Genomic DNA, 8,343 nt, shown 5'->3' with positions numbered 1-8,343 from the left:
GTGATAGTTTTAGATTACTTCTGTTCACAACATTTAGCGTGTAGAATCTACTTTTCCACAATTATTTTTTGTATCTTAGTCATAGAATAAGATTACATTCCATTTATTGAAACAAAAGTGATTCAAGACAATCATTAATTTTAGACCACTCAAAAATATCTCAGCTGTGCCTAATCAACCTAATCAATTCGTCAATTTGATATTATCGAAGATAACCTTCCCAATTATCTTTTTATATCTTTATAGAAAGGAAAGTTAGATGTCTATCCATGGAAATTAAAGTAGCATGAAACCATTATTTGCACTGCCGAATGTTCGTATTTACATAATAAATATCTAATTAATCGAACCGACTTGTTAACATGAAATTATCAAACCTTAAGCTTCGGTTATGGTAATGGGCAAGGTTTGATTAGGGTTTTAGCCCTTAACACGGAAAAGTTTGGTCCGACCCGGAACGCAACCCTACCTCTGTAGCCGGTGGGGCCGAAAATTCATACAGAGGAACGCGACGCGAGGGACCGTAGGGTTGCCTCTGTAACCAAACAGCTCGGCGTTTTGAAGCTTATTCCGGAGTAGGGTTACTCTTCGCCCACACAACTATCTTCTTTAGGCAGTTAGGCGCCAATAAACCAAAGGTATGTGGTTTGAGCCTTTGTCCCTGTTGTTCTTTCGTGGTGGTTTCTTTGGCTGAAACTCTGAACCGAGAAATTTCTGCCCCTAAATTTTTTTGAATTTTATTTTATGGGTATTCTGTATTTGGTACAGTTTTAGACTATCAGGTGCTATTTTGAGTGGGGAAGCTTTTTATTTTCTGGTCTTTGTTTGTTTGGTTTTTTTTTTCTGGGGGGGGGGCGGGGCGCGGAGGTGGGGACGGTTGGGGTCTTCAGAGTTGGAATGAATAAAACACTTCAAACCCGTTTCAGTTTAATGATTTTGAAGCTGAATTCTTATCATTTTCCCAAATTTTACTAAATTTGCTTCCGGGTATGTTTTGTTTGGTTTAGTTTTTTGTTCTGCACGACTTTTTTTGGAAGCTGAATTTTGAATTTTTTTGGAATTTTGATTTCATTTACTGCTCAAAACTGAATGAAATACTAAACTCTTATAGTTTTGATGATTTTGAAGTTGAGTTTTTCGCTGTTATTCTTCTACTTCTGCTTAATTTGCTTTCTGGGTGTATACAATTTGGTTTGGATTTTTAGCTGTAGGCAGATAGCTTTAAGAGGTGAAATTTGAATTTTTTCAAAATTCTTAATTTCAAATTGTTGCACGGTCCTGATTCGAAATTTTGACCCCATTTTGTTTTGATGGTTTTAGAGTTGAATTATGAGTTTTTTCTTGGATGTTTTCCTTATTTTTCTGTGGTTACACTGATTTGGTTGTGGCAGACATGCAGTGATTTTTTTTTCTTTTTATTTTTTTAAGAGTTGAGGTTTGAGTTTATGAGAATTTGTCAATTGCAGCTCACTGGGCCAAAACTTGGTTTGATGATTTTCCCGGGAGTTGGAGTGATTTTCCTATTAGTAAGACAGGATGATATAATGTGAGGCAATGAGATCCTAGGATAAATATTTGAACAGATATTTATTTAAGGAGCTGTTTGATATCATTTATATTTTATTTTTTCTGTTTTCATTGATGTGCAGTGAAGAAACTAGTTGTATTTCTAGTTTTTTTTTTTTTGCCAGATTTTGGAAAACTGAAAGGAAGATTTTTTAGTTTTGTGGTATTACAGGACTTTAATATCTAGAGTTGAGATTTTTGTTGATCAGAACGTCTATTATCACAATATTTTAATTAAAAATTAAAATAAAATAAACATGTGAAATCTAAAGTACAATTAAAATAAAAATATCCCTAAAATTTTTCAAAATTTGAAAAAAAATTAGTGGGGATCTTTCAAAACGTAAATTTACCTTTTTTCTGATTGTTGTATACAGTAGGATTGTTCTTGAAGCACTAAAAAGTGAGTTCAAAGTAATTAAAAAATAATTATATTCAATTTTTTTTTTTATACATTCTATAATATGTATTCTTTTACTTTTTATTATCACATTCATATTTTTTTATTGTTATTTGATTCAATGACAAAAATCAACACACAAAAATCAACACGAGTTCAATAGGGTTTTTAATCTGTTTTAGTTTTGAGAATTTAACCATACAGATTGTTATTTGTTAGCTTTTAGTTTTTGGTTTTAGTTTTTGTTTGCGTTTTTTTTTCCCCCCATAAATTTGACAGTGGCACTCCAACTTCATGTCTCCATTGGAATTTTCACTGAATGAAGATTTCATAATTGAAATCTGCGGGTTAAAAGTTTGAATTGTTACAATTGTTATGAAAAAATGTTTGTATTGATTCGAATATTTACCTCATTGATCAACTTGACGCTAAAATCGAAACCATTTTGCGGCAGCAGTGTTCTTTACCTTTTCACTTCTTTTTTCATTTTAGAAATTTTTTTTGGCAAAGTTCCAAATGCAGAAAATCAAAATACCTAGTTATATAGTGTATTTTGGTTGGGAATTTTTTGTGAGTGATTTTCTTCTTTCCATTTTGATAGAGATTTTTTTCAGTAAGTGAGGTATATGCAATTGAAAAAATCTTAGGGGCAAAAAGCATAGTATGTGCAGTGTACAGACTACAGACATACCCAAACAAAAAATAGATATAACTACTAGTTATGTGAAGATGCTATACATTCAGAAAGTCTACAAAAGAGATGAAATTAAGCAAATAACTTTCCTAAAATGGCCTTTTAGGTAATGCTAATGTGCTCCATGCTGATTTTGTGGAGGTCATGCATTTGAGTTCAAGGGGCCAACTCTATGGAGTAGGGTGTCGTGTTGTGACCAATAAATATATATATATATATATATATATATATTTTCCTTTCTCCTGTTTGGTTTTGGACAAAGTTCTAAATGCATGAAATCAAGATACCTACCAATATTGTATACTTTGGCTGCGAATTTTTCCTGAGTGGTTTTCTTCTGCTCATTTAGATAGATATTTTTGCAGTAGGAGAGATATATGCAATAAAAAAACATCAAAGAGGCAAAAAGAAAAGTATGTGTGAAGTGAACAGAACATAGCCACAATGGGAAAATTTATAAAATTTTAACTTATATGAAGATGCAGTATATTCATAAAGCCTACATAAAAGATGAAATTAAACAAATAGCTTTCCTAGAATGGCCTTGTAGGTAATGCTGATGTCCTCCTTGTTGATTTTGAGAAGTCCATGCATTTGAGTTCAATGGGCCTACTCTATGGAGTAAGCCAGTAAGGTGTGGAGTTGTGACCAATAAATAAATAAATACTTTTTTTCCTTTCTCTTGTTTGGTTTTGAGGAGAAGAAGAAGAAGTGCCTATGGCTTTCTCCACCTTTGGCTTCTATTCCTTTTCCAGATTTCTGGATTTCCATTTGAACCTTGCTAGGGAAAGTCAAATGTGAACAAAATGCCTTTTGTTTGCTGTAGTAATATCCATTTTGAGGGAATACGGTATTTATGGACAGAATGCCTTTTTGTTGTTGTTCTTCCTGAACTTTTGCATGCTGGTATCTAAAAACTACAATTTATGTGTTTGGTGATGGCATATTGATATTTGTAATTTTATTTTAAGAAATCCAGATAAACCAATGTTATTGGGAATGTCAAAGGAAATTTTGAAAGATCTCAATTTGTTAGTATTTGTCAATACTTGCATGTGGAAAGATTAGTGGAGGTATCGATTATCAACTTATTGTTCATGGACATGTTTATTACATGTTGACGAAGATGTTGACATCAAGTTCTAATTGATACTCATAGAATGCTAATGTTGATGGGGATATTGGCATATTAATATATATTTTTTATTATGGACCTAGCTTGTAGTGAGAAATATTGGGATCCCATTTTTAAAAAATGAAGCTCAAAATGTTAATGCTCTTTCAAAAATCCATTAGGAACCAATATATGGGCGTGTTGAGAACCTATAGAACATTTGAGTCTTGCCAATGAGCCAATCTATCCATGCACCAGGTCCCGATGGTTTCATGATAGCTTTCTTTCAAGACAATTGGGATGTGTTTTGAAAGAGGATGTCATGAAATATTTTGAGGAATTCCACACGAGTGGGGTGCTGTGCAAGAGAATCAACTCTACTTTTATTGCTTCTTTATGGAAAAAGGATAGGTCCTGGAAGGTGAAAGATTTTTGGCCTAGTATTCTTGTCGCTCATGTGTATAAAGTGTTAACTAAGGTTCTTTCGAGAAGGATTAGAGAGGTGCTTGGGGATACGGTGTCTTTGGCTCAATATGCTTTCATTAAAGACAAATAGTTTTAGTTGCAGTTTTGGTAGCCAATGAGGTGATTGAGGGTGCGAGAAGGTGAGGTAAGAAGATTCGGTTTATAAATTGGATTTTGAAAAATCATATAACATGGTTAATTATGGCTTCGTGTTGAAAGTGCTAATGAAAAAAAGGGTTGGGAATCTTTGGTGCAAGTGGATAAGAGAGTGCCTCAACTCTACCAATTTGTCTATGGCTGTTAATGGTCAGCCTAGGGATTGGTTCAGTGTTTTGTGGGGGTCAAGGCAAGGGGATCTGTTATCCCCATTTTTTGTTCACCTTGGTAGTGGATGTTTTGAGTAGGATGGTCTCTTGAGCTCAGGATTTGGGGGTGTTAGAGGTCTTTCAATAGGGAGGGAGGAAGTGGAGAAGTCTCATCTTCAATTTGCAGCTGACATCATTTTTTTCCCTTGAGAATGATTTTGAGAAATTTCGCAAGGTTCTAAATTCCCTTGGAATTTTTGAGAAAATTTCAAGGTTGAATACCATGTCTAAGAGTGGATTTGTGTAATAGGGATTTAGAGACTTTTAGATCTCTAGCAGATTGTGAATCCCTTGCTTGGCCTTTATATATCTTGGTCATCCTCCAGGGGATAATTCTTTGTTTGTTGTTTTTTGGGATCCAGTGATTGAGAAAGTAAGCAAAAGATTTGAGGGGGGGAAGAAGGCTTGCCTCTTGCTAGGGTGTAGAAATAATAGAATCACCCTTATTACTACTTCTCTTGCCAATTTTTCCATTTATTTATTTTTAGCCTTTTTCAAATTACCTTCTAGGATGGCTAGAAGTTGGAGAAGATAAGAGGAGAATAAGAGGTACCACCTAGTTTGCGAGGATGTTTTTAGGGGGCCTAAGTCTAAGGGGGGTCTAGGGTAATGTGGTTCCTAAAAAATCTCCTTAATTGGGAAGTAATTATGGAGGTTAATCTAATTCCTTGTGGCACCAGCTAGTAAAGAATAAATATGGAGTGCACAAGAATGGGTGGGATTTCAGAGGGAGTGGCAATGCTGCTTATGCAAGCCCTTGAAAGTTTGTTTCATAGGTAGCTTGCCTTTTCTTACACACTTTTAAAATGGGAATTGGGGATAAAATTCGTTTTTGGGAGGATATTTGGGTTGGTGAGTCTTTGTTGGAGCTGTTGGTGCCAATTATTAGACTTTCTTCTGTTCATAATGCACCAATTTCAGATTTTTATTTTGTTGAGTTCGGTTCTCTTTCTTGGGATTTCCACTTTTTGAGGAGTCTCAATGAAATAGAGGTTGATGACTCAACTTGCTTATTGGGTGTGTTGGATTCCTTCTTGCTAAATTCATGGGGGGAATGCAAGGCTTTGGGTTAAGGACAAATTGGGGTATTTCTATTCAAAGCCTTCCTTTTTCTAATCTTACAAATCCTCAAATCCTAGTTCATTCCTTTTAAACAAAGTTGTTTGGAAAGCAAAGGTTCTATTTAAAATCTGGACTTTCATTTGGATTCTTAATTCTCAATAAAAAGATCAATATAAACATCATCTTACAGATACGGAGACCGCACAAAGCCCTTAGTTCATACATTTGCATGCTGTGCTATGAGTCAAGCAAGACTTCTAGCCATATATTCCTTCATTTTAAGGTTCTGAGATACATGTGGAATAATCTGTTTTCGCATTTTGGAGAGGATTAAGTGGATCTGGAATCTATTCATGACTTCTTGATGGTGATGTTTTGGGTTTTGGAAAGAATAAGAGGAAATATTTTTTGGGACTGCAGTTCTTACTAGGCTGTGTTTGCTTTGGCTTGAAGGGAATGCTAGAATATTCAAAGATCAGAAGACTTCTCCAAATTTGTTTGGGAGATAGTTGTTTTTTTTTTTTTTTGCCCGCTTCTTTGTGGGCGTGTTCTTTTGGGTTGGGGGCCTAATGCTGTTCGATATCCTAAGGGATTGGAAGGCAGCTTTGATGTAATTGTTTTTTAATTTGCTTGTTTTCTGCTTCTCTTTGGTAGGATTTTTTATCCTCCGTCCATTGTTGTTTCTTCCATGAATAGATTTGTTTGTTAAAAATTTATATATAGTACGTCATCATTCTTGAACACCAAATCCAGCAATCTTGTTCTAATTTAACATAATCTTGTTCTAATTTAACAATTCCTATATATATATATATATATATATATATATATATTGCTGGATTTGGTGTTCAAGAACGATGACGTACTATGTTTCAGAACATTCATACCAACTTGTAGTTCACTAGGGTATTAGCATGCAGACCATTTTGTATAATTTTATTTTCAATCACCATTGATCACCTTCACCAAAGAAAATCTATTTTAAATTTAGGAGCACCTAAGCATCCTCTTAGAAATATGTAAGGGACTTTTCAATGTCTTGTTTCAACATAAAAGCCAAGTTTCACAGATATCAACATAAACATGGACATGGAACACAACACAACGTAGACTCTACAACTTGCCAAGTCTAAACAAGCTAGGGCACAATGCAATAGACACACAACTAATATGCATACCTACATACATTATGTATGTATGTATGTTTCCTCATTTGACATTTTGTTAGTACTGTATGTCTAAAAAAATCTAGTATAAAAATAATAATTCTTCCTAGTGTTAGCTAGAATGCAGAATGTTCCAACTCGTGGAGTGGGGTTGTGGCACGACAAATGCTCTAAAATGTGAAATGTTAGGGATATAATTGCATAGATATATGAGTGAAAATGTGTAGTTGCATATATTTGAGATGATGTTGAAGTGTTTCTAAATTTAAAATAGATTTTCTTTGGTGAAGGAGATCAATAGTTATTGAACTGATAATTCTAATGCGAAATGCTGCACTTTTAAATGATAAAAATATGTATCTTATTGAAATTAGTAATTAAAACTTCAGATTGCTGGATTTGGTGTTCCAAGATGATAATGAACCATGTTTTGGATCCATACTAATTTGCTATTCGGCAAGGATATTATAGTTTTCTGGTATCTATGATTCATCCTCTTCCATTTTTCTTTAATAGAAATTTCCAATATTTCAGGTTCTTCTATAAATGTAGCCAAGTTTATTCTTATTGTAAATAATCCATATATGTGCTTCTTTTTCATGAATAACATAAAACAACAATTGTATTATAGTTTGTTATGATAGTTTGTAAAGCATGTCTAGGAAGTACCAAATAAGTGTCCAAGAAGTGTGCGATATTAGAACTACCTTTAAAATTTTGGACAGAATCTCGATATGCATCTGAGGTGGATGTGCATCCAAGGAGTGTTGGTGCCTCACATGTGTCCAACTCAAATAGAGATCCTTTCTAGAAGTGTCTAAGCAACATAGTGTAAAAGTGGCCTATTTTTATCCATATAATACTTCCCAAACTATTGACTGGGATTCATAATCATTGTTAAACTCCAAATTGTCAACTACCCTAAACTACTAATGGTTACAATGTGATCACTCTTAACCTGCACTAGGGATTTAGGACAAAACTCCACGAAGGCATCTGCTATGCCCAAGGTAAATTGCACCAGTAGTCCCCAAACTGTTGACCAAGTTTCATACTGATCCCCAAACTTAAGTTTGTTTCACCAAAAATCTCAAACTATTGGAATTGTTGCAATGTTGCCCCCCATATTGACTTCATTTGGGGATTTTGGAGTTTGGGCAGAACTCCATGCTAGAAGCCACCGCATTCATTGTCATCCCAAACTACTGGAATTGTTACAATACTGTCCTTAAATTTCTAGTTTCGCCAAATTTTAATTCTGATTCTTTCATACTTGTAAGATGATTTTTTCTAGATTTCAGTTATGTTCCTTCAACAATGATAATTTTTCTTTCCTTCAATATTGTAGAATTTGTTTCCGGATTTCTTGTTGAGGCGGTTCTCATTAAATGAGGCATGACTCTATGCTAAAGTAATTAGTGGAGAGTGCATAATATTAGATTGCAATTATTGATTGATGGAATTTTGAAGTGGTGCAATGCAGAAATTATAGACTGCAGCATTTGCAGCAA

The 8,343-nt window shown here is 34.2% G+C and overlaps 1 protein-coding gene across 7 annotated transcripts in view; it reads left to right on the top strand.

Annotated features, from left to right (window-relative positions):
- Window positions 1-401: 401 nt before the first annotated feature.
- LOC131151960 (uncharacterized) overlaps window positions 402-8,343 on the top strand; it is a 28,908-nt gene continuing 20,966 nt past the window's right edge. For 5 of the 7 annotated variants that reach the window (XM_058103488.1, XM_058103489.1, XM_058103490.1 and 2 more), the window contains exon 1: window positions 402-638. The gene's annotated coding sequence lies outside the window, so the exon portion shown is untranslated. Of the gene's footprint in view, window positions 639-852; window positions 988-8,343 lie in introns of those variants that run through there. The other 2 variants (XM_058103491.1, XM_058103487.1) reach the window with 1 other exon arrangement.

The sequence above is a fragment of the Malania oleifera genome, chromosome 3, assembly GCF_029873635.1.
Source record: "Malania oleifera isolate guangnan ecotype guangnan chromosome 3, ASM2987363v1, whole genome shotgun sequence".
In the NCBI taxonomy this organism is placed as follows: domain Eukaryota; kingdom Viridiplantae; phylum Streptophyta; class Magnoliopsida; order Santalales; family Ximeniaceae; genus Malania; species Malania oleifera.
Note: the sequence above shows the minus strand (reverse complement) of the source record. Positions and strands in the feature narration are given on the sequence as shown.